The 27,787-nt window shown below is 35.1% G+C and overlaps 1 long non-coding RNA gene across 1 annotated transcript; it reads right to left on the reverse strand.

Moving 5' to 3' along the window:
* Nucleotides 1–21,908: 21,908 nt before the first annotated feature.
* On the reverse strand, nt 21,909–27,008 carry LOC141495841 (uncharacterized). Its single transcript, XR_012470873.1, has 2 exons — nt 22,510–27,008; nt 21,909–22,223 (listed from the first exon to the last, which is right to left on the reverse strand). It is a non-coding gene; the product is annotated as an uncharacterized LOC141495841 (long non-coding RNA).
* Between the last annotated feature and the right edge of the window lie 779 nt (nt 27,009–27,787).

The raw sequence follows: 27,787 nt of genomic DNA on the forward strand, positions 1-27,787 counted from the left end.
TCTCTAATATTATAACCCTCAACATGCTACATGAATATTTGAAAATGGACCTTAGGAAAATGAAATTTGAAAGAACAGCTGAATTAGATCAAGTATATCAAGAAGCATCTGGGCTGGAGGTAACATTTTAAGAACATCTCAGGATAGATTGTCAGGATACCTGAATATCCCTTTGGCAAATATGTGGGAGAAATTATAGAAAAGCTATGGGATGGGTAGGCTGGATGGATTACTATCTACATTATTGGAAGGAGTACCTGTATTGATGAGAATGTAGGCATATGGATATTATTGTAAGAATAATAATATTTATATAGTACTTTAAATTTTTCCAAAGATTTTATATTTATATTCTCATTTGATCCTCATAACACCCCTAGGGCGAAGGTGCTATTATCATTCCCACTGTTACATATAAAGAAACTGAAGTTGAAAAAGTTAAAGAGAAGTCATTCAAATTCTTACAGCTAGCAACTTCATTGCTCAAATTATTAATTGCTCAAATTCTTACAACTACTAAATGTTGGAGGAAGAACTCTAATTCAGTACTTTCTTATTCTAAATCCAGAACTTTTTCATTGACTGCTTTTCAAAAAATAAAAGACATCCAGAGAACATCAATAGTTATCAAGTCATATGACTACTTTTTCTTTTCACTGATAACTGTTTCAAATAAATATATGTTTTTGTGTGTGTGTGTGTGTGTGTGTGTGTGTGTGTGTGTGTTTGTGTGTGTGTATAACTTAGGAAATTTTGAAATGAGATTTAACAGTGAAGTAGAAGGCCAAAAAAATCATATCCTCTTATTCAGTCTTCAGTTTTCTTTTCTGTAAAATGGGAAGGTTGGACTAGATTTCCAAGATTCTCTCCAACTCTAAAATCCTATGACATTGCATTCCATGACTCCAAGCTAAAAGAAATGTCTGAGTAAATTTTTCACTTTGTAAAGTTCAGTCATATTTCTTAAGACTGAAATAGTGTAAATGGAAACTGCCAGATTACTTTTGCAAGGTCTTTACCAGAACTAATGGGATGCTATGGATCCATTTTTCCCCCTCTGAAACATGTCTTGGGCAATTTTCCCATTGCCGATAAATTCCTGCAGCCATAGGCAGGTGAGCATAAATCCTCCCTTTAATTTCTTACCATTCCATGCTGAGGAGGAAGTTCCTAGGCATGATTATTCATGATGTATAAAAATGGCAGTGTCCTGATTCCAGTTCAAACTCATTTTTTTCTTCCTCTGGACATGGTAGGGAATTTTTTTCCCCAACAAAGTCATAGGATGCAACTAAGGAAGACTGATTTGTCAGGTCTAGAGGTACTTCCAACTGTTTCCTTTGATTGCTATAATTGCAGTGCTGTCTAAAAAACTAGACCTGGGATCAGGAAGTTCTGAGTTTGAATCTTCCCTCTGGTAATTACTAGTTTTGTAAACACAAACAAATCACAAAAGCTCTCTCTATACCTCTGTTTCTTCATATGTAAAATGAAAATAATAAAACCTAGAGTACTGACTACATAAGCATGTTAGATTCAAAGGGATTATCGTATGGGCATACCAAAAGTTTTATGGAAATTTTAGGCTTTAATGGGCTTAAAATTATAAATCAACAACTTTAAAATTGAGGTACCTTATTTAGAAAACATTATATAGTCATTTGTAATTATTATTGCTAAAATCTACATGGACAGGGGCAGTACCAAAGTATTCTCAAGACTTATGTGGGATAGAATTAAAAAGGAAAGACACCATGGAGTTGAGGACAGTATCCAGTATCAGAGTTAAGAAATCCTGAGTTCAATTCCAGCCCCTCATTCTGGCTGTGTAATTCTAGAGAAGTCGCAATCTCCTCTTTTGGGAAATTAAAAGAAAAATTACAAAGTAATTGATGATCTTTGGTGGTGGAAGAAGTTTCTTCACATACCCTATACCACCAAAGAAATTATCTTGTCCACCCACCCCCACACTAGAAAGAGCATCAGAGTAGGAGTCATAATTCTGCCCCTCCCCCTGCCTTCATTTGTTACTCATTCTGCTCTCCCAACAGGATTATGAGTCTACTCTAATCAAATTTCTCCTCCATCTAGAATGTTGTCCCACTGAAATAACAAATGATAACTCCTTGAAGAAGTCATTTTAAATTTGGGGGAGCTCAGATGTGTTGCCTATTAAATGGGAAATTGAGAGAAAAGGGATAAAGTTAACTTCTAGTTCATGAAAAATTAAATACAAGCCAATCATACTTATACCTTTGCAATATTTCAAAAACTACAGTTACTCCAAAGTAGATTCACAGTTCCCCACCCTCAGTTGTTATGGACTAATATCCCCTGAAAGATTGAAGCTAGGTGGTACAATGGATAGAGTCATGGACCTGGAGTCAGGAAGATCTGAGCTCAAATCATAGTTCAGTTTACTAGCCAAGTTTTAACATATGTCTGCCTGAATTTGCCTGAATCTGCCTGAATCAATTGTAAAAATGGGAATAATAAGAGCACCTACCTCCCAAGATGGTTGTAAGAATTAAATGAGATAATATTCATAAAGCACTTACCTGGCACAAAATAGGCTCTCAATAAATGCTTCTTTGCTTCCTTACTTCTTTCCTTCTTTTTCCTTCCTTCTTTCTTTCCTTTTTCTTCTTCCTCCTTTTCTTTTCTCTTTTCCTTCATTCCTTCATTTCCTCCTCCTCTTTCCTGCCTTTTCTTCCCCCCTTCCTTCTCCCCTTCCTTTCTCTTTTCCATCCATCCTTCCTTCCTTCCTTCCTTCCTTCCTTCCTTCCTTCCTTCCTTCCTTCCTTCCTTCCTTCCTTCCTTCCTTCCTTCCTTCCCTCCTTCCTTCCTTCCCTCCTTCCTTCCTTCCTTCCTTCCCTCCCAAGGAAAAAAACATGATTTACTAATTTATATTTATTTTTGGTATTACTGACAATTAATGTTCAAGTTCCCCAGTATGTAATTGGATTTTCAGGTGTGAAATGAGTCCTAAGTAAAGAAGTAATATAATTGTTCTATCTTTGATTTTTCACTTTTTCCCCTTAGATAATTCAGTAGGAAAAGCCTGGGATTAGTCTGTTGATTAAGAAGTTCCTTAAAGTTAAATATTTCTTCTTCTATCTGATTTTTCCCTCTTTAACTATAAATCACACTGTAATAATGAAATAACCTTACTAAATTATATCCTTTAATTACTGCATTATGCAATACATTACAATCCAGTCTAACCACCCAATGCAAGAAGCATTTATTAATTTCATGTTGCATGCAAAGGCAATGGGAATACAAAGACAGATAAAAAATAGTCCTTGTTCTCGTTCTGCAGGGACAGAGTTATCCAAGATATAAATAAACAATCATATACATGATAAAGTAATAACTGGGAAAGCCCAAATAACACTGAGGGAATTGGGAAATGCTTTTTGCAGGAGATGCACATGAACTGAGTCTAGAAGGAAGATATTCTAAGAGGCTTCAAGGGGGGGATGGAATATTCTTTGATAGAAGAGGGTGGTGGGTGAAAAAAAAATTATCTAAACAAAGGCACAGAGATGATAAAAGATGCTAGTTACAGGGAATAACAAGATAGTTTGATTGACAGATATATGGAACTGTGAAAGGAATAATGAAGCAGCTTCAAACCATCAAGATAATCTGGGGTCATATTGGGAAAGTCTCCAGGTTCATCTGCTACCCAAGAGCTGGTGTGTTTAGCCAGTCTGTGGTCCATGAGTCACATTCAACCCTCAAAACCCATTCAAGCAGCATTATTATATCTTATTAAATTCATTAATAATTTGGATCACATTGTAGCCATAAATCAATATTAAATTCTATATGCAACTCTTGACAAGTTTTTGTCAGGTAATATTGCCAAGAAGAGCTAAAAGACTGGACAGTCTTACCCTAGAGTCCATAGAAAGTCACTGAAAGTTCTTGAGCCATATGAGTGATATGGTCACACTAAAATACTTTAGGATGACAATTTTGGCAGCTGAATTGGAAATTAATTGGAGAGACAAGAGAAAATAGAAGCTGAAAGTCCAATTAGGAAACCATTGCATGCAAGAGGCAACAAGAGCCTAAATTAGGGTGGCAGCCATGAAGACCCATTAAAGAATCTGAGGATTCCCCAACTGTAATTCATCTAAATTACAATCCTCATGGAATCAAAAATTTTCTGTTTTTAGGTACTATCTTTGTTTTATTATGAACCTGAGTATATCAGTGGGCAACAGGCGGTTTCCTTACTTTTCAAGTATAATTTCCCTTTTATCTCCTTGAATAAAGAGTATAAATAGACAGATATATATATATATATATATATATATATATATATATATATATACACACACATATATATATATATAAACAGACATATAGGTATATATGTATACATGTATATATGTATATATAGAGAGAGATAGATAGCATCTTTGTTTATCTTTACCTCTATTACATCTAGGAAATTCTAGTTGCATTGACATCCAGGAGTACAACATCCTTGTGTTATGAACAAAGATGCCTTTTATTTCATGATGCAAATTGGTCTGAACAATCTGATTTGGTGTGATTCTTAATATGCTCATATGATGACTATCATTTAGATATGGAAACACTTCATGTTTATTGCCTATGACCCTCAGAGTCTTCTTAAAATAGTGGGGGGGGGGGAGTGAGCTAAAAAATATTTTGGAGAAAGGAATGCCAGATAATGGGAGTCATATTAATTAACTCAGTACTAGCTTTGACTGTATACTTCAGTCATTGATTTTTCTGGTAAATTACCTAAACAATGATTTTTAATTCCCCAATTTACTTTGCCCTTCCCCAATCTCTATAGTTTGCAAGGAAATTTTTTTATAATACGCAGTACTAGAATTCCAAAAACCTTGGAAGCTCTCGGACAACATCTCTAAAAGCTATGTAGTTAGGGAGTTTATCAAGTTACCCTGCCAACCACAACTTGTCTATATAGACCGCTTGTTCTGGGTAATTGAAAGGGGCTCTACTAAGCTGCCTTATTAGCAGTTATCCCATGATTGGATGAGATCTCACAGCTAAATAAAATTCAGGAAAAAAGTCTTCAAAAAGAATTGAGAAAGAAGAATTTTAAAAAGTTCCTTTTCCTACAATAAGGATTTTTTGGAGTGACAATCAGTTTGGGGAGAGTGTCTTATGAAAATGATACTCAAGTTCTGTCTTGATTGATAGTATAGAATTTTACTAAAGTGTTCTTGGAAAAAAAAGAGTCCTACTTAGGAAATATAAAAAAGTAGATTGTTACTGAAGTTCCCATGACTTGTAGTATATTCTGTTATAAATTTAAGATTCTGCGGCATAAGCATCCTTTCCATTTTTATCTGTAATTGATTTAATGGACACTAAAAGCTCCAGAAATCTTAACGTACACAATTTATGACTCTAGTTAATTTCATAGAAAGCATGTGTAGTGGAGGCTACATAACCATGGATGTGTCCCAGGAAAGATCAATGCCTCAGTCCCTTCTGATAAGTGAGCCTAATTTGAATTTGTTAGCTATGGCACTTACTTAATCCATACTTTGGTAACAACAACCAATTCATTTGGTAACAATAGATTATTCAAATACAATTTGCAATTTAAAGTCTCAGACAAAGGGAAATCACAGGTTTGGCATTAATGACCTGGGAAGACCAGTAGACCACTTCCAGTATAAAATTTATCATCTCAGTTTAAAGTGAGATTAGATTATATGGGCTCTAAATTGGGTTCTAAATTACCATTTAGAATATAAAATCCACAACCTGGTCTTTTCCTGCCTTTCTAGACTTTAGACACAGTCTCTTCAAACTCTCTCTCTCTCTCTCAATCTGTATAGACATATATATTTGTATTTATGTATATACATGTGTATTATATATATATATTTTTGTATGTACATATATACAAAGATATATATATATATATATAGATATATATATATATATATATATATATATATATATATACATAGAGAGAGAGAGAGAGAGAGAGATTGATCACAAGGGTGTCATGTGGGGGGGAGAAGTCAATATATATGTGTGGATACATACATATATATATATATATATATATATATATATATATATATATAATGTATACACACACACACACATAATATATGCATTGGCTTCTCCCCCCCCCCCACATGACACCCCCTATTGGTTGGCTCCATTCAGTCTTTGCACCAGAAATGCTCCCCATGTTTAGAATGCTCTCCTTTCTCCTCTGCCTCCTAAATTTCCTTCAAGGCTCAGTTCAAATTCCACCTATTACATTCTTCTGTTAGTGATTATTTCCCACTCTTCTATTCCTACCACTCCAGTTCCTTCCCTTTTAGATCACCTCCTATATTTCTTGTATGTACATAGTTCTATTGGCATATTTTCTCCCTGTTTAGAATATGAGTTCCTTGGGAGCTGGTAGAACAGGGCAGAGACATGTTTTTACCTTTGTTATATCACTAGCACTTAGCCAGTGAGCATTATAAGCACTTAATAAATTCTTGACTGTGACTGTAAAGTACATTTTAGAAGCATGTAGATAATTTAAGAATATTATATTATTGTATAACATCAGACTATTTAGCAGAACGTCAATCTCATTTTTTTTTTAATCCTGGCATCCAGATTTCTTTTATCATGTATCCTATGAACATATTTCCTTAGATTCCTGAGCACAAAAATAGTTTTAATGTTTCCAGTTATTTTTGAAAGAATATGTGAACTATTTCTCTATACTTTGGGCATTTTGGGTGAACCACCTATTGTGTCAAATCCTTCATAGACTAAGGATGGCATGGGTCTGCAATCTGAATAACTGAAGTAAATGGCATGCTGATGACATTACAAAATATTCAAAGGCTCGAGCTTTTGAATACAACACAATTTTCCTTATTTTATATCTTTTATTGAGTCACAGGTATGCTCTAGAATATCACTTCTGTAGAAATAAGCTCAAAGATACCATTTGCATGCACATTTACAACTTGCTTGACCATAAATGATGTTAAGAAAACAGATTAATCACGGGGAAAAATGGTGAGTAGCATTCAAGATCTAATAAGGGATAAAGCAGACCTTTTTATTGGGTCAATCAATATTACTTTATAAAAAGCCTGTGACAAGTCAATGTTTTTACAGTAATTGAAAATCAGAAGTTGCTGCATCCTTCTCCCACCATTCTAATCCTATTTACCTTACTTCTTTCTCCCCTTCCCCACCCCCACACAACCCCCTTTCAACCTTATATATAGTATCATTAGAGAAGTGATAGTGACTGGCCTCTTTCATATCTACCACTTTACCACCAATCTTTTAGAGCACTTAGTATTTTTTTCTGGTTGTGTCAAGTTTGTCAATATGATTTCTTTCTAAGCAGTTAAAAGTAATTGAATATATTGGGATAAATAAAAAAAAAAAACCTTCCCAATAGTCATTTCCAAATCTTGGGGCTGTCCCTAAGAACTGATTGACATTTAAAAAAATAAAAATTTTCCATTTACCAAAAATTTTTTTTCATTGAAACAAAACCTGGGTTTGCAAATCCAGGTGGTTATTTATTTTTCCTATTATTCTAAAATATAACCTTGGTACCTAATTTTCCTAATCTTTAAAATGAAGGGGTCACATGTATAGTGATGGTAACATGGTGACTTTGATTAAAGGCTCTCAACTCCAAAAGACAGAAAATAAGCAATTCTACCTTTAGTGTCTCTCCTATTGCCTACAAAATAACATATGTCCCTTTACCATAGATACACATTCGATCAAGTTTTCATAGTTGGGGTACCACTCTTTTTAAAATTTTATTTTGAATTAATCCAGTTTCCCTGTCCCTGTGCTACCCTTTTCCCTTCAAGTCTCCTTTGATCATGATTCCTATGTGTTCTTCAATATATTTTTTTATCTTTCTATACAGTGTTTAGTAAGTAGGAGTGTATAGTATGTAGTGTGTGTGTGTGTGTGCATGTGTATATGAGAGAGAGAGAGACTTTCTGTTGAGCAGTTTTTTTTATGAAAGCAATACTACTGAACTATTCAGCAGATTTTTTTGTGAAATTCACTAAGTTTTGCCATGAGTTTTGCAAGACTTTAACCCTTATTCTGGGAATCATTTGAAAGTGATTTGATACCATGTTCTGAGATCAATTCCTTTTAGCAATAGATTTGTTATCAGAAGTCCAAGGTTCTTACTTGAAATTATACATGAATGCTATAATTAATCTAGACTCATCTCAAATTATAATTGTAACAAAAGACATCATTCATAACCATTCCTCAAAGTCCTGTGGTCACAGGCAAGTGATGGAGCAGCAGCTGTAGTCACAACCCTGCACACAGATGACCCAGGCCAAAGGGTTGTTTCCCCACTGGAAGCAGCAGTGACATTCGGCAGCCCCACAGGTGATTAAGCAGCCCTTTTAAGGAATACACTGTTTACCACTTGATGTGAGGAAGGGGCTAGAAAAGGTGCCCTAAAAATTGTCTGCTTACCCAACCCTGGCTTGAATACCTTGTCAGGTAGAAATCTAACAGTGCTGTTGAGACACACACAAAAAAAAAAAAATCTACTGAAACTTCAAGAAAGATTCCACTCACCATTGGTGCATGGAATGTGTACACACTCATAGATAATATAAGATCCAATAGACCTGAAAGACAACAGCTTTTGAAAGACAACTCAGCAGGAATCATATCCAAACAGCAGTACAGAGTGAAACAAGACTGGTAGGACTTTCAGGGTGGAGCCAAGATGGTGGCACAAGCTAACCTGCTCCTGGAGCTTTTCCCTACCAAAAGGTAAATAAAGCTTCTATTCTGACATTAACCCTACCAATCCCACCAAGAAAAAAAGAAGATTCAAAAAGTTTTCAACAGTCCACATTGTGGAGTGAAGGTCTGTCTCTTTAGGGGTAAGGGGGAAATAAAATCCAGGAGGTGGGAGAGTGGGGAAAGCCAGCAGGAGGCTTTTAGCCACGGTGCAATCCAGGTCCCGACAGCTTAATAATAATTGAGGTTCCAGCAGCTAGAGAGCAAGCCAGCAGGGAAGACCCCAAACCTAAACAAAGTCTGAACCCTGAGAGCACCAGGGTAAAAGACAGGATTGGGCTGGGAACAATCCTCTGTTAAGCCAGAACCTGGACAGAAAGGAGAAAACAAACCTCTGCAAAGGCAAGACCTGAACTGCATAGGCAACATCTTGGCCAACAACAATCCAGGGATCAGACCCTAGCCCCAGCAAAATAAAAGTTTGGATCTATACCCCGGGAGCAGAACTGCAACAACAAAAATGAACAAAAATGTTAAAAGAGTGCTCACTATAGAAAAATACTTCACAGATAAAGATGATACAATGCCATGTTTGAAGAGAAAGCAGCAAAAAATTACTCACAGGAGGTGTCAAAACAGTCTATAAATTGGAATCAAATACAAAAGCCTATGGAAGATCTTAAAAAATAATTTAAAAACCAAAGAAGAGAAGAAGAAGGAAAATGGAAAAAAAGAAATGAAAGTCACATAGGAAAATTGTGACAAATTGACCAAAGAAATCAACTCCATTAAAAGTAAAAATAACCAACTGGAAAATGAAACAAGAAAATAACTGAAGAAAATAAAATCCTAAAAATTAGAATTCGAAAGTTAGAAACTAATGAATCTAGAAGACTACAAGATTCCATCAAACAAAATAACAAGGCTGAAAAAATTGAAAAAAATGTGAAGTACCTTCTAGGGATAATGAATGACCTGAAAAACAGATCCAGGAGATCTACAAATCACTGGGCTACTAGAAAACCTGGACTAACAAAAGAACCTGGAAAATATCATTCAGGAAATTATAAGGGAAAATTGCCCCAACCTACTAGAACAAGATAACAATATAAAACTTGAAAGAATCCACAAAACCCTTCTAGAAAGAGACCCCAGGATAAAAACTCCAAAGGCTGTAATAGCCAAATTCCAGAACCCTCCAATAAAAGAGAGAATATTGCAAGCAGCAAAAAGAAAACAATTCAATTACAAAGGGAACACAGTCAGACTAACACAGGACCTATCAACTTCAACACTGAAGGATCAGAGGAACTGGACTAATATATTTTGGAGATCTAGACCTGGGATTACAACCCAGAATGTACTACTTTACAAAATTCAGCATATACTGTCAGGGGAAAAGATGGATGTTCAATGAAATATGAGACTTCCAGAATTTCCTAACACAAAGACCAGAACTGAACAGAGAATTCAATTGCCAAATATATGAATGAAGAGTTACATAAAAATAAGGTAAATGAAAAAGGGGACTGAAAAAACAAAATTGTTTTAAACAATATTGGTCCCTAAAAGGGAAGACATAACAATTCTAATTCTTTAGAACTTTACTTCTCTAAGGAAAATTAGAGGGTAGAATAATAATTGAAGAGAATGAACCTAAAGGATATGGGTATAATTGGGTCTTGTCTCTTGATTGAAGAGGTCCAAGATCACATCACTATGTTTGAGAAAAAAAAGGCCTGGGGAAAATAAAGCAGGAGTGCTAATTTCAGTTTAAGTGTCTCATTATGCCATGACTCACTTTAACCTCAAGGCATCTTCCCTAATGAGGACATCATAAGCTTCAAGTACCTGAGATGGTGTCTCTATTACTTACAATCATTTGTGAGATTCACAGGTGAGACCTCTAGAGCCTCCTAGTACTTAGAGTTCTTCAAGATACAGTTAATTAGATCAGTATCTGGTGCTTCATTTAACAAGGGGTAAAGTACCCTGGTGGGGGGGGGGTAAAGGGGGAGAGACAATAGGCCTTGGATCATTTAACAAGATGTTAAGTAACCTGGGTGGGGGATGGGAGTAAAATGTGAAAGAAAATAGGCCCGAGGGAGGGGCAAGTTCAAGAAATGATGTAGCTTTGGATGATACTTTGGCTCATGAAGAGGATTGTGTATACTTGAGAGATACTTGGAAAGGGATAAGGTAAAAAATGATTAAATTACAATTTGATGCAATTTGAGTCAATGCTGCTTATCAAGCAATCAAGTAAACAATCTGTGATTATATTTGGATAACAATAGGAGCTTATCAAGCAATCAAATAATCAAACTGTGATTGATGATACCTGATTAATGGTATTAGAGCACCAAAGGAAGAGGCACAAAGATTTATAATTTTAGAGAGAAGGAAGGGAGAATGTGAATGCTGAATAAATTCAATTCAATAGATTTAGCCCAGTGAGGGAATAAGATACATTCCCACTTGGGTTTAAAAATCTAACTTAATCTACAGGGAAGGGGGGGGGGGGGCAGGGAACAGGAAAGATAAGGGAAGAAGGGACTGATAAGAAGAAGAGAAGGTATAAATGAAAATAAACAAAGTTAAATTCCTAAAAGTCAAAGGGGGAAGGTAGTAAAATTTTGGTGAGGAGGAATAAGAAAAAAGGAAAGAGATAAATATAAATGGAGAAAGATAGCATGGAGGGAAATATAGAATTAGTAATCTTAACTGTAAATGTAAATGGGATGAACTGACCCATAAAATGGAAGTGGGTAGCAAACTGGATTAAAAACCTGAATCCTACAATATATTGTTTACAAGAACCACATTTGAAACACAGAGATACACATAAGGCAAAGATAAAAGATTGGTGCAAAATATATTATGCCTCAGCAGAAGTAAAAAAATCTGGGGTAGCAATCCTAATCTTAGATAAAGTAAAAGCAAAAATCAATCTCATTAAAAGGGATAAGGAAACTACATCTTCTTAAAAGGCAACATCAGTAATGAAGCTATATCATTACTAAATATATATGCACCTAGTAATATAACATCCAGATTCCTAGAGGAAAAACTGATTGAATTACCAGGAGAAATAGACAGTAAAACTTTAATAATAGGAGATCTCAATTTTCCTCTCTCAGAACTAGACAAAATCTAACAACAAAATACAGGCACCAAATGCTTAAAATCAAATGCAAAAAGGCAGAAATAATAAATACACACTTCTCAGGCCATGATGCAATAAAAATTGCAGTAATAAAGGGTCAGCAAAAGATAAACCAAGAACTAAATGGAAATTAAATAACTTCATCTTAAATAATGGGTAGATCAAATAGCAAATAATAAAAATAATTTAATTATATTCAAGAAAATGATAATAATGAGAAATCATACCAAAATTTATGGCATTCAGCAAAGGCAGTTTTGAGGGGAAACTTTATATCTCTAAATGCCTATATAACTAAAAAAGAGAAAGAGAAGGTTAATGAATTGGGAATGCAACTAAAAAAGCTAGAAAAAGAACAAATTAAACACCCCAATTAAATACCAAATTAAAAATTCCAAAAATCAAGGGAGAGTTTAATAAAATGGAAAGTAAAAAAGCCTTTGATCTCATAAATAAAACTAAGAGTTGGTTTTATGAAAAAGTCAATAAAATAGACAAACTTCTTGTTAATCTGATTAAAACAAAGGAAAGAAGATAACCAAATTACCAGTATCAAAAATGAAAAGGATGAACTAATCATCAATGAGGAGGAAATTAAAGAGATAATTCTGAGCTACTTTTCCAAACTATATGCCAATAAATTGGACAACTTGAGTGAAATGAATGAATATTTACAAAATTGCCAACTGCCCAGATTAACAGAAGAGGAAATAAGTTACTTATATAACCATTTCAGAAAAAAAAATTGAAGAAGCCATCAATAAACTCCCTAAGAAAAAGTCTCCAGGTCCAATTGGATTTACAAGTGAATTCTACCAAACATTAAGTAACAATTAATTCTTATTCTACATAAACTATTTTTAAAAAATGGAGAGGGGGCGGCTAGGTGGCATAGTGGATAAAGCACCGGCCTTGGAGTCAGGAGTACCTGGGTTCAAATCTGGTCTCAGACACTTAATAATTACCTAACTGTGTGGCCTTGGGCAAGCCACTTAACCCTGTTTGCCTTGCAAAAAAATGCCTTTAAAAATGGAGAGGAAGGAATTCTGCCAAATTCCTTTTATGACACCAACATGGTGCTGATACCTAAACCAGGTAAAACAAAAACAGACAAAGAAAATTATAGACCAATCTCCCTAATAAATATTGAAGCAAAAAAATCTTAAATAAAATTTTAGCAATAAGACTACAACAAGTTATTATCAGGATAATACACCATGATTAGGTTGGATTTATACTAGGCAGGAGAGATGGTTCAACATTAGGAAAACACTCAACATAATTAAATATATCAATTGTAAAAACCAATAGAAATCACATGATTATCTCAAAAGATGTTGAAAAAGCCTTTGATAAAATACAACATTCATTGCTAATAAAAACACTAGAAAGTTTAGGGATAAATGGAGTTTTCCTTAAAATAATAACTATATCTATCTAAAACCATCAACAAATATTATATTTAATGTGAATAAACTCAGAACATTTCCAATAAATTCAGGGGGAAACAAGGATGCCCATTATTACCATTACTATTCAATATAGTATTGGAAATGCTAGCAGTAACAAGAAGAGAAGAAAAAGAAATTGAAGGAATCAGCATTGTCACTGAGGAAACAAAGCTTACACTCTTTGCAGATGATGTGATGGTACACTTAGAGAAGCTGAGAAAATCATCTAAAAAACTCCTTGAAACAATTAACAAATTCTGCAAAGTAGCAGGATATAAAATAAACCCAACATAAATCATCAGCATTTCTATATATGAACATCAAAACCCAAGAACGATATAGAAAGAGAAATTCCATTTAAAATAGCTGCAGGCAACATTAAATACTCGATAGTATACCTCCCAAGGCAAACCCAGAAACTGTATGAACAAAATTATAAAGCTCTCCTACCCAAATAAAGTCAGATCTAAATAACTAGAAAAATGTCAAATGCTCATGGGTTGGTTGAACTAATATAATAAAAATGACAATTCTACCCAAATTAAATTACTTATTCAGTACCATACCAATCAAACTATCAAATAACTACTTTACCAAGCTAGAAAAAATAGTAACAAAATTCATCTGGAGCAACAAAAGGACAAGAAGAGCAGGGGAACTGATAAGAAAATAATGTAAAGGAAGGTGGCCTATCTCTACCAAATCTAAAACTATGCTATAAAACAGCAGTCATCAAAACTGCTTGGTACCGGTTAAGAAATAGGGTGACAGTGGATTAGGGTAGGTTCAAAAGAAATTGCAGAAAATGACTACAGCAATCTACTATTTGACAAACCCAAAGACATCAGCCTATTTGATAAAAATTGTTGGATAAACTGGAAAATAGGATGGCAAAAAAATAGGCATAGGTCCACATCTCATACCCTATACCAAAATAAGGTCAAAATGGGTACAGGATTTAGATATAAAGAGAAATACCACAGATAAATTAATAGACCAAAAAAATACTCTTTCTGATCTATGGAAAAAGGGATAAATTTATGACCAAACAAGAAATAGAGCACACTATAAACTGTAAAATGAATGATTTTGACTATATTAAATTAAAAAGGGTTTGTACTAATAAAATCAATGCAGTCAAAATTAGAAGAAAGGTAGAAAACTGGGAAACAATCTTCACAACCAGGAGTTTTGATAAAGGCCTCATTTCTAAAATATATAGAGAATTGCATCAAATTTATAAGGTCACAAGTCATTCCCCAATTGATAAATGGTAAAGGCTATGAAAAGACAGTTTTCAAATGAAGAAATTAAAGCTGTATATAAACATATGAAAAAAATGCTGCAAATAATTATTGATTAGAGAAATGCAAATTAAAACAACAATGAGGTTGTCATCACGTACCTATTAGATTAGCCCAGATGAGAAAAAGGGAAGATGATCAATGTTGGAAAGGTTGTGGGAGGATTGGGACATTGATGCATCACTGGTGGAATTGTGAACAGATCCAACCTTTCTGGAGAGCAATATGGAACTATGCACAAAAGAGCAATAACACTGTTCATACCCTGTGATCCAGCAATTCCAATTCTAGGACTATATCCAGAAGAAACAGTAAAAATGGAAAAAGTCTTACATGTTCCAAAATATTCATAGCAGCTCTTTTTGTAGTGGCAAAGAATTGGAAATTGAGGGGATGACCATTAATTGGGGAATGGCTAAACAAGTTATGGCATATTAATACTATGGAACATTATTGTTCTATAAGAAATCAGAAATCAGGACTCTAAAGAAACATGGAATGACTTACAGGATCTGATGCTGAGGGAAGGGAGTAGAGTCAAGAGAACAATGTACACATAAACAACATTATGAGATGAACAACTCCTCTCAAAAGTCCAGAGAGCTTGGACACCTGTATTAGACTGATTATGGACTATATTATTCTCAACCAAAGGAAGAAAAACAAAACAAAACACAAAGGAAAAGAAAACACCCCTACTGAATCTGATGAACACTTTATAAATAGTATCTCTTATGTATCTCTTTCCCTTAATCCCAATTCCTCATGCCAAAAATTACTAATTTATAAATATGCTTAACAAAACATGTATGTAAAATGCTAACCTTACTGTTCCCTCCTGAGGGCAGGGTGGGGTGGGAAGGAAGAGTGGAGAGAAATTTTGCAACTTGGAAATATACATGTACAAATGGATGAAAATAAAAAATATATTTGATTATTAAAAAAAAGTCAGGATTAGTTTGGTGCAGCAAAATGAATTCTCATTTAGAATTCTGATATAACATTCAATGTAATAATAAACCACTACTGAAGAAAAAAAAAAGAAACAAGGCTGGCAAACGAAGGCCAGCTTACTGAAGTCAGAACTGGATACATGTTTTTCTGGAGTGTGTCACAGAAAAGATGAACACTATGAAACTAGGGTAGTCAACATTCTTGAATGCCTATCAAAAGGAGTGAACAACATTCATGAAAATGAGATTACCACTTCCAGGAAAATGTCATGCCAACATCACCAGTTCCTATGCTTCAACTATGAAGAACACGGATAAAGTCAAAAAAAAAATTATGAAGACTAGGAGACCCTTTTCATCAATGTACCAAAAGAAGACAAGCTTATAATTCTGAGTGATTTTAATGCCAGAGGCTCAGATTGTAGCAAACATTGGCATCTATTAGATTATATGAGTGTAAAGAAAAGAGACAGACAGGATGTCAGAGTGACAAAGGTAAAGTGTGGTAGAGAGTGCTGGACTGATCACAGATTCATCCTCTCTAATCCAATTATTCACATTCAAGCAAAGTGAAGGCCCCAAGACAAAATGACTATTAGAAGAACTAATGTAAAGAGATTAGAGTGTCTCTCTGAAAGGAATCATTTGCTGCTGTTTTGGAGGGAAAACTGAATCAACACACAGTTGGCAACAGTAGAGCAGAAAAATAGTGGGCAACTTTCAGATATTTGGTGTGCAGCACTGCATTTTGATCATCTGGGCCAGAATACTCTCAAAAGTCAAGACTGGTTTGATGAAAATGAGGGGAAATATAGAAGTAGTTGAATGAAAAACAAGAACTCCAAAGGGTTTACCAGCAGAATAGCTGATCCATTTATAAGAAGACAGCATTTAATTCCATCAAAAGTACAGTACAAGTGAAGCTTAGAGAGACACAGGACTCCTGGCTCAATAAGAAGACAAATGAAATTTTATTTTATGTAGACAAGCCAAAATGCTTTTATGATGCTATGAAGGCAACTTATGGTCCAAAGATATATATGTGTATATATATATATATATATATATATATATATATATATATATATATATATATCTCAATTACTCAGTGCTGATGGACCCATATTGACTAAAGATAGGGACATGATTCTAGGGAGGATGAACTGAACACTTCCATAGTGTTATTAACATAACATTATCAATTAATATGGAACACATGACCATTTACCTCAAGTTGAAATCAATCAAGCCCTAGCTGAAGTTCCATCTGAAGAAGAGGTTTTGAATGCCATTAGTCTTCTTTCATATGGCAAGATACCTGGTGCTGATTCTGTGCCAGCTGAGATCTATAAGATGGGAAGCCCATTGCTCATCCAAAAACTGACTGAAATTTTCCAGGTTATAAGGCATGAAGAGGTTATCCTCCAAGAATTAAAGAATGTCTCTATTGTCCATCTCTATAAAAGTAGAGAATAGTGTCATGTGACAATCACAGGAGTATTTCTCTTTTAATCATTGTTGGTAAGATTCTTGCCAGGTTCCTTCTTAATAGGCTCCTCCCTGAGAGGAGCCAGTGTATCTTCAGAAAGGGTCAAGAAACAATTGATATGGTGTTTGCTACTCAACAAACTCCAGGAAAATGCCAGGAACAGAACAGAGGTCTGTATACAACATTTGTAGATCTGACCAAGGTCTCTGATACTGTCAGTCATGAAGGCTTATGGAAAATTTTGTCAAAATTTGTCAAATTTTGTCAAAATTTTGGTATAGACCCAGTAGTGGTATTGCTGGATCAAAGGGTATGCACAGGGGCAGCTAGGTGGAGCAGTGGATAGAGCACTGGCCCTGGAATCAGTAGTACCTGAGTTCAAACCCGACCTCAAACACTTAATAATTAACTAGCTGTGTGAACTTGGGCAAGCAACGTAACTCCATTTACCTTGCAAAAAAAAAACCTGAAAATAATAATTTAAAAAAAGGGTATGTACATTTTTATTGCCTTTTGGGCTTAATTCCAAATTGCTCTCTAGAAAGGCTGGATAAGTTCACAGCTCTACCAACAATGTATTAGTGTCCCAGATTCCCACATCCCTTCCAACATTGATCATTATCACTTCTAGTCATATTGGCCAGTCTGAGAGGTATGAGGTGGTACCTCAGAGAGGTTTTAATTTGCATTTCTTTAATAATTAGTGATTTAGATCAATTTTTCATATGATTATGGATTGCTTTAATTTCCTCATCTGTAAATTGCCTTTGCATATCCTTTGACCATTTGCCTTTTGGGGAATGGCTTGTCTTTTTTTTTTAATTGGACTCAGTTCTCTGTATAGTTTAGAGTGCTTTGTCAGAAACAACTGTCAGAAACAGTAGTCATAACAATTGTTTCCCAATTTACTACATTTCTTTTAATCTTGGTTACACTAGTTTTGGCTATGCAAATGCCTTTTAATTTAATGTAATCAAAATTATCTAGTTTGTTTCTAATGATGTTCTCCATCTCTTCCTTGCTCATAGTGTTTCCCTTTCCATAGATCTGACAGGTAAACTACTCTCTGATCTTCTAGTTTGCTTATAATATTGTTTTTTATGTCTAGATCCTGTATCCATTTTGATCTTATCTTGGTATAGGGTGTGAGGTGTGGGTCTATTCCAAGTTTCTTCCATACTAACTTTCAATTTTCCCAATAGTTTTTATTGAAGAGAGAGTTTTTAACCCCAATAGCTGGATTCTTTGGGTTTATCAAACAGCACATTACTATAATCATTTCCTGCTATTGCTCCTAGTCTATCCCACTGATCCACCACTCTTAATTTCCTATTTCTTAGAAAATACCAGACAGTTTTGATGACTTATGCCTTATAATTTTAGATCTGGTAGGGCTAAGCCACCTTCTTTTACACTTTTTTTTTCCATTAAATCCCCTGGAGATTCTCGACTTTTTATTTCTCCATATGAATTTACTTACAATTTTTTCTAAGTCATAGAAGTAATTTTTTGGAATTTTGATTGGTAGGGCATTAAACAAGTAGTTTAATTTTGGTAGAATTTTCATTTTTATTATATTTCCTCAGCCTATCCATGAGCAGTTGATATTTGCCCAGTTAAGTCTGATTTATTTGTGTGAGAAGTGTTTTGTAATTGTTTTCGAAAAGTTTCTGAGTCTGCCATGACAGGTAGAGGTTACTTTGAATGGGATTTCTCTTTCTAGCTCTTTTTGCTGCGTCTTGCTAGTCATACATAAAAATGTTGATGATTTATGAGTTTATTTTATATCCTGCGACTTTGCTAAAGTTGCAAATTATTTCTAATAGCTTTTTAGATGATTTTTTGGAATTCTCTAGGTATACTATCATGCCATCTGCAAAGAGTGAGAGTTTTTTTCTCTTCCTTCCCTATTCTAATTCCTTTAATTTCTTTTTCTTCTCATTGCTGAAGCTAACATTTCTAATTTGAAAAAGACCTGTACAAAATGTTCATAGCAGCTGTTTGTGGTGGCAAAGAAATGGAAACTGAGGAAAAGTCCATCAATAGCTTAACAAACTGTGGTATTTGTATTTGATGGAACACTATTGTTCTATTAGAAACCAGGAGGGATGGGAATTCAGGAAAGCCTGGAAGGATTTGCATGAATTGATGCTGAGCGAGATAAGCAGAACCAGAAGAATATTATACATCCTAACAGCAACATGGGAGTGATGATCTACCTTAACGGACTTGCTCATAGCAACAGGGCAGCAAGCAGGCACAATTTTGGGGTGTCTGTAATGGAGAATGCCATCTGTATCCTGAGAAAGAATTATGGAGTTTGAACAAAGACCAAGGACTATTACCTTTAATTTTAAAAAAGTTGTCTTATTATATAATTCTGCTATATCTCATACTATATGTTTCTTCCTTAAGGATATGATTTCTCTCTCATCACATTCAACTTAGATCAATCCATACTATGGGAATGATGTAAAGACTAGCAAACTGCCTTCTGTGGGGGGGTGGGGGGAGGGAAGTGAGATTGGGAGGAAAAAATTTTTAAAAGTTAATGTTAAAAATTGTTTTTCATATAACTAGGTATAAAAAGAAAATACTATCACCTAAAAATAATAAAATAAAAAAAATTGGTTGCCTAAAGAAGTTCATCAGTATTGTACATCAATTTTATGATGGATCCAGAAAAAATCTTCTGAATTTAAGGAACACTTTATAAAAATTACACAGAAATTACAAAAAAATTACACACTTTCCAAATCTGATGAACACTTTATCAAAATTATCTCTTATGTAGCTCTTTCTCTTAATCCCTTCCCTTAATTTCCCTTAATGCTAACCTATCCCCTGGGAGGGGGCTGGAAAGGAAGGGTGGAGGGAAATTTTGTAATTTAGAAATGTGCATGTACAAATGGATGAAAATAAATATAATTCAGAGAGAGAAAAGAAATTGTTGTCGTAAGAGAAGAATAAGGTCCAAATGGAAGATAGAAAACATTAGCTTAACAAAATTGCATAATTACATAATACCTAATATATAAAACAACCTTTAAAAATTGAAAAAAAATTTCATGATGGCATGCATGCCTAAGTTCTGGATAGTGGACAATGCTCTTGAGATTTTCCAGTCATCAGTAGAGTGAAACAAGGATGTGTCCTTGCTCCCATACTTTTTAACATGATATTTTTAGCCATGTTATCAAATGCCTTTAACTGAGGATGAACAGAGCCCTCAGTGTCAGCTAACGCATTGATGGCAAATTCTTCGACTTGAAAAGGCTGCAAGCCAAGATCAAAGTAAGTGTTGGTGCATGATTTTCTGTTTGCAGATGATTGTGCATACAATGCAGCCTCTGAAGCTGAGATGCAATAAAGTGTGATTGATTCTCTGCTACTTGTGCTAATTTTAGTCTAACATAACACCAAGAAAACACAGGTGCTCCATCAGCCAGCACCACACCATCCATATGTGGAATCATCGATTATAGCAAAATGAGAAGTTTTGAGTACTGTGCACATATTCACTTATCTTGGCAGTGTCCTTTCCAAGGAGGCACACACATTGACAATGACGTTGACATTTATATTGCCAGAGCTTCAAAAGTATGGGACAGAAGAGGTATTTAGACTATCAAAATGAAGGTCTATGGAGTTCCCCTGCCCACCAGGGGATTAATTTGGCCCAGGAGAGAAAGGAAGTATGCATACCCTTTGGTGGGGATAGCAGGACAACTAGCAGAGCCATTTATTGATAGTATCAAACAGTTCTTTGTAGCAGAAAACCATAAAATTAGTATACATGATGAAACAATGATGTAACTCTTAACTTGTACAGGATGTAACCTGAAGGATGTAACCCAGATCAAGAAGTTCAGGAACAGGGCTATCAATTGAGGCCACAAATAATGCAGTTGTGTTATCAAATCAGGGTTCTGTGGAAAGTCTTCAGCTTAAGGGTCACCAGTGCTAGGTCCTTTAGTCATAACTGATTTTCTAACCAAACTCTCCCAAGAGGCTCTCAACAAAGGTCTACAGAGCCTTTGCATTGACCTTATTGCTATATGCCTGTGAAATCTGGACAAATCTACAGTGCTAGTCAGGAAACTGAATTGCTTACATTTAAATTATCTTAGGAAGATTCTGAAGATCAGCTGGCAGGAGAAGATACCAAACACTGGAGGTCCTTTTAAGCTAAATTACCCAGCATTCCAACATTACTGCAGAGTATACAACTACAATGGGTTGGACATGTTAGAATGCCAGATATATGCTTGCCAAAACTATTTCATGGAGAACTCAAAGGGCAAGTGCTCACAAGGGGGTCAGAAGAAGTAGTACTGAGATACCCTGGAGGTCTCATTGAAGAACTTTAGAATTGATTGTACAGTATGAGAGACACTGGCACAGGACTACCCAGTATGACATGTTCTCTTCAGTGAGGATACCATGAGGAAGGCAGAATTGAAGCAACTCAATGGAAACATGACATCCTTAACTTTAGAGAGTATCCACCCCAGGTTGTGCCCAACCAGTGGTAGAATATTCAGAGCATGTTGGTCTGATCAACCACAGTCAGACACACTGTCTCAGTGATGCCATTTTGGTCTTCAATAATGGACAAGAACCAACCATGTGCCCAGGGAATCACCAGTCAGTTTTCAGGGTCAGGACTTGACCCTGGTTATTTCAGTCTTGAGGCCAGTGTTAAAAAAGTAAATGGCTAAAAGTGCTCTGAAAATGACAATACTGTTATCACAATTTTTGATTCTGTAAACAGTTTATTATGTATAAAAATGTCAATAACATACAATAGGATCCAATAGATCAATAACATCTGAAGGAGTTTGAGTTTCATAAATCTTCCAGGTTAATGCTGGTCAATATCCTCTGGCAAATCTTATTTCCTGGGAAATAGTTTGCTGGTCTTGGTCCTTAGTCAAAATAGTTCAGGTTGGGGAAACTTCATGGTGTGAAATTCTCCTTTGTTATACTTTATCCATCCAGTTGGGATACCAATTGAATTTCAGTCCTTGAATATTCATGCCTTGAGATTCCATCTGAACATCATACTACCTAGACCAATAAAATGTTTTCTGTTCTTTGAGTGTTTGAGGGTAAAGTGGGAAGTGATAAGGGTGAAGTGGGTAGATTTGAGAAGGTAGGTGAGCATATATAATATCAGATGGGACAGATAACCAAGGAGAAAACTGGTAGAAATTGAAAGAGGTTGACTTTAAAGAACAAAAAATTTTTAAGGGTGTTCTTTCATTAATAAGGTGGGAAGATTTAAGAAATGTTTATGTATAGGGGCAGCTAGGTGGCACAGTGGACAGAGCACCGGCCCGGGAGTCAGGAGTACCTGAGTTCAAATCCAGCCTCAGATACTTAATAATCACCTAGTTGTATGGCCTTGGGTGAGCCACTTAATCCCATTTGCCTTGCAAAAATCCTAAAAAAATTAAAAAAAAAGAGTTGTTATTATGTATAACATCATGTAGGAGGTGGACTAAAGGATGGTGGGGAAAGAAAAACTGAGTAATTGAGAGGCAGGATTTAAAGAGCCAAAAATAAGGTAGAGCATGTATAATATCAGGAGGAGTATGGTCTCAAGGGTGGTGGGAAGGAGTAAAAATAAAGGAGAAAAAACCAAAAAACCGAAAATAATGATAGGAACTTGGACAATCTGCTAATTAGGGGGAAAACAGGAAGAGGAGAGAATAAGAGCAAAGTTCAAAAATGATGTCCTCATTTGGGTTCAGCTGTTCAGAAATTCATTCTTGTCTGGTTGTGGAGAACTACTAGGAAACTTTTCTGGAAAAGTAAAAGAAAAAAATGTTAATCATACCCTTCCCTCCCTCCTCCCCCATAATACAGTGAAAAGTGATTAAATAGCAGAGGCATCCTTGACCAATTTGATCACAAAAGACCTTTCAAAGTCACTTATTTTCAATTGATATTTTATATTTTTTTCAATTTCATGTTATGAAAGTTTAACATTCATCTACATGCATATGTATATTTACAAGTTCTATAATTTCCATCCACCTTCCCTTCTCACCCCCTTTCCCTTCAATGGCAAAGTCAGGTGAATATTGTACATACACATTTGTGTTAAGGAAATTGGTCATTTTCCTTATGAGGAACTAGGATTAAAAGGGAAAGAAAACCATGAAATAGGAAAGAAGTACATAAGAGAAATTTTTAAAAAGTGAATGAAGGGTTGGCTAGGTGGCTAGGTGGCGCAGGGGATAGAGAACTGGCTCTGGAGTCAGGAGCTCCTGAGTTCAAATCTAGCCTCAGACACTTAATTGCCTAGCTGTGTGGCCTTGGGCAAACCACTTAATCCCACTGCCTTGCAAAAACCTAAATTTTTTTTAATTTAAAAAAAATGAATGAAGTGTTCAGATTCTATGAGGTTTTTTTGTTTGCTTTTCTTCTGGATGGGATTGTCCATAACCTGTCTCCTAGGGTTGTCCTAGGTGTCTGAACTGCTGAGGGGCTGTATCCATCCAAGTTGATCCATTCACAAGTTTGTTAATGTATCCAATGGTTTCTTGGTTCTGCTTCCTTCACTCAACATCAGTTCCTGCAATTTGTTCCAACTTTCTCTAGAGTTTTACCATTTATTTTTCTTCCTCTAGAGATGGGGATAACATTCATAGTTGCTCTCCTAAGGTTGTTCTAGCTCTCTGAACTGTTGAGAGGAGCTGCATCTATCAAGGTTGATCAACTCACAAGGTTGTTAATGTGTACAATGTTCTTATTAGTTCTGCTCCCTTTGTTCAGTATCATTTCCTGTAATCTGTTCCATGCTTCTCTAGAGTTCAACCACACATGGTTTCTTATAGTATTCCATAACATTTATACTCTTAACTTGGTTCAGCCATACCAATTGATGGACATGCCCTCAATTTCCAATTCTTTGCTGCCACAAAAAGAGCTGCTATGAATATTTTGGAAGATATGGAACTTTTCCCATTTTTAAAGATTCCTTCTGGATATGGGTCTCATATTAGTAATGCTGGGTCAAAGGATATTATCAATTTTATTAATCTTTGGATGTAGTTCCATACTGCTCTCCAGAATGGCTGATTTGGCTCACAACTCCACCAATAATGCATGAATTTCCCAATTCTCCTACAACCTCTCCAATATTGATATATTGTCCTTTCTCATTTTAGCCAGTTTCATAGGTGTGAGGTTGAACATCATTGTTTTAATTTGCATTTTTCTAATCTGTAATGACTTGGAGCATTTTTTTCATATGATAATATATAGGTTTAATTTCTTCATTTGACAACTTTTTAATATCCTTTGACCATTCATTTATCAATCAGTGAATGACTTGTAACCTTATAAATTAGATGTAATTCTCTATATATGAGACCTTTATTGGAACTCCTTAGCTGTGAAAAATATTTCCATACTCTGTTTTCCTAATTTTGGCAGCATTGGTTTTATTAGTGCAAAATATAGTCAAAATCATCCATTTTGCATTGTCTAATGTACTCTTATTTCTTGGTCTGTTAATTGGTCTGTGGTATCACATTTTATGTCTAAATCCTGTACCCATTTTGACCTTATTTTTAAATAGGGTGTGAGATATGTGGCTCTATAACTAGTGTTGGCCATACTATTTTTCAGTTTTTCCCAATAAATTTGTCAAATACTGAGTTCTTATCCCAGAAGCTAATTTGTCAAACAAATTACTGTAGTCATTTAGTACTGATTTTGAACCTATCCTATTCCACTGATCCATTAAGCTTATCAAAAATACTGATATGAGTTTAGCGGTGTTCTTTAATGAAGAAGGTAGATTGAGAAGAAGTATATGTATGATATCAGGTAGGAAGTGGACTCTAGGATGGTGCAAATAGGAAAAAAACTGGGAGTAATTGAGAGGTAGAATTTAAAGAATGAATATGAATTTGTGTGTTTTAGGGTATTCTTTCATTAGCAAAGGGAGTAAATTGATGAGAAGGTTGTATATGTATAATAGGTGGGATATGAACTCCTAAGGATGGTGGGGAAAAGGGAAAAAACTGGGACTAGTTAAAAGAGGTGAATTTTGAAGCATCAACAGATTGGGATTTGAAGGAGGAAAAATACTAATTTGTTTAGTGTTTTAGAGGTCTTTCATTAGTAAAGTGTGTACATTGACAAGAAGGTAGGATATGTGTAATATCAGGTGGGAGGTGGAATCTAAGGTTGGTGGGGAAAGAAAAAAAAACAGCAATTGAGGTGAGATTAGAAGAACCAAAACTACTAATGAGCTTGAATGTGAAGTGGATAGATTGAGGAGAAGGTAGTAGATTGTATGATAGTCAGATGGGAGGTGGACTCAAGAATAGTGGGGAAAGAAACAAAGAAAATGAGAAAGGGGAGGGGTTGAAGAACCAAAAATAGTGATAGGAGTTTGGACAATCTGCTAATTAGGGGAAAAACAGGAAGAGGAGAGAATAAGAGCAAAGTTTAAAACTTATGTCAACTCATTTGGGTTCAGCTGTTCAGTAATTCATTCTTGTCTGGTTGTGGAGGACTACTAGGAAACTTTTCTGGAAAAGTAAAAGAAAAAATATTAATCATCCCCTTCCCTCCCTCCTCCCCCATAACACGGTGAAAAGTGACTATATATATCAAGTGCCTTGACCAAATCACAAAGACCTTTCAAAGTCATTCATTTCTAACAAAATCAGGCATTTGTTGTCACTACAGTCAGTCAACCAACCAAAGTTTTCTTACTATTTCATTTTATATCCAGGACAATAGAGGCACAGAGAGATAGTAAATAAGTCCTTTTGAAGGTCAGCAGGGATACTCTACCTAGCACAACATATTTGCACTTCATATTAATGTTTTATAAACCACAGTCATTTATAAAAAAGTAAATAGTTTGGTTAGAGCCATCATTAGATTGGTAAAGTATTTAAAGATCATTTATATGAACATTTAAAGTTGTCTTATCTGTGACTAGAATAAAAGCACTTGAAGTCATTACTCAATATACACTAATTAAATCAAATTTGATTAATGTGACTTCACATATCCCAATCCATGCTCTATGCACTTTCTCTAGCACAAGGAGTCAGTTATGCACCAATAAAGCATAATGTAGGAAAAAATTGGAATTAAAGAGAGAGAGACAGAGAGACAGAATTTGTCCCTAACCAATAAACCAGGTATTTTTTCATCACCCTCCCACAAAAAAACCAGAAAATTTTCCAACCATTTTTTTCCTTTCTGAGGCACTGATTCTCATCCTCCTGCTGCTGCTGCTGCTGCTGCTGATCCTGCTGTTTCCTAACTCCTCTCAGTTGCAGCTCTTGGCTATTTATACCCTTTCACAAAAGTCCCAGCCATACAGGTCTCTGTGACATTTCATTTGGGGGTCTACATTGTGACACCTGCACCTAGTAGTCCTGACTCCTGCATCACAGGTAAAATAAAATTTGACTTTATTAGGGTCCAATGCCTTATTAGGCAGAATGTGGATATTTCAGATTATAAACTAGTGAACTAGACTTAACTTAATCTATTCATCTGGTAAATTCACTGATTCCTAGTAATATTCAAAGTATTTATTCAAGGAATTTGTGATTGTGAATTTGTATGAATGGGGGTGGTGGGAAAGACAGGAAAACTGAGGCCAAGACTGAGACACACAGGGAATAGACAGATGAAACCATGTTGATATTATTCAAAGCCAGTGTGACTTCATCAAGAATAGTCCCACTTAGGGATGACCTTCTTTCCATTTTGAGAGGGTAAATAAATAGACCATAGATCAGAGAAATACTCTAGACAAAGATAGCAATTTGGAATTTGATAACAATTATTTAATAATGTTTGATAAAGTGTCTTATATTTGATTACAAGATAGAAAGAAAAGGACTAAATTGACAGGTTGATTTGAAATGGATAGAACAAGTAGAAAAATTATTTGTGAAAATATGTTAATATGGAGGGGCAGAGGGGTCTTAGTCAAATGCCTGATGAATCATATCCCTGGCCATGCTTGTGCTTGTTCAGCATTTTAATGTTTGTTTGAATAAGGTATATTATGGCAGACTTCAAATTTTCAGATTAAATTCCTCTAACATTTTGGGTGCTCCAATTTTAAAAGATATTGAAATCAGTTAAAATGATGGACTGAATAAATTAAGATGGAAATTACTGTATAATATGGATAAATGAATTGTACAAGATAAGAGGAAGTTGTAAATGGTTTTGTGAAAAAGTTACAGTTTTTTAATACTATCTACAATGCAGGAAAGTGATTTTTTTTAATGATACCCTACAATATCTAATATAGTATACTAAATGCAACACCCAGATCAATAAAAATGATGAAAGGAATTAGATAAAAGTGTAGTGGCATAATAGCTAAAGAGCAAGTCAAAAGAGAGTTGAATTAGGGTGGGATTCATATAACATGAATTCCAATCCTGGTTCTGCCATTTACCAACTATGTAACATCATGGCCATGCTGCTGCTGCTGCTAAGAGTTTATAAACTCTCCAGGTCTGAGTTTTCTCACATATAAAATGAGAGTATAAGCTTAAATACTTTTAAAATCCCACCCTACTTCTATATCAAGCATGATATTAGTAGCCTATGTCTTTTTGAAGTACTTTTAT

Source organism: Macrotis lagotis, chromosome 8, assembly GCF_037893015.1.
Source record: "Macrotis lagotis isolate mMagLag1 chromosome 8, bilby.v1.9.chrom.fasta, whole genome shotgun sequence".
Classification (NCBI taxonomy): Eukaryota; Metazoa; Chordata; class Mammalia; order Peramelemorphia; family Peramelidae; genus Macrotis; species Macrotis lagotis.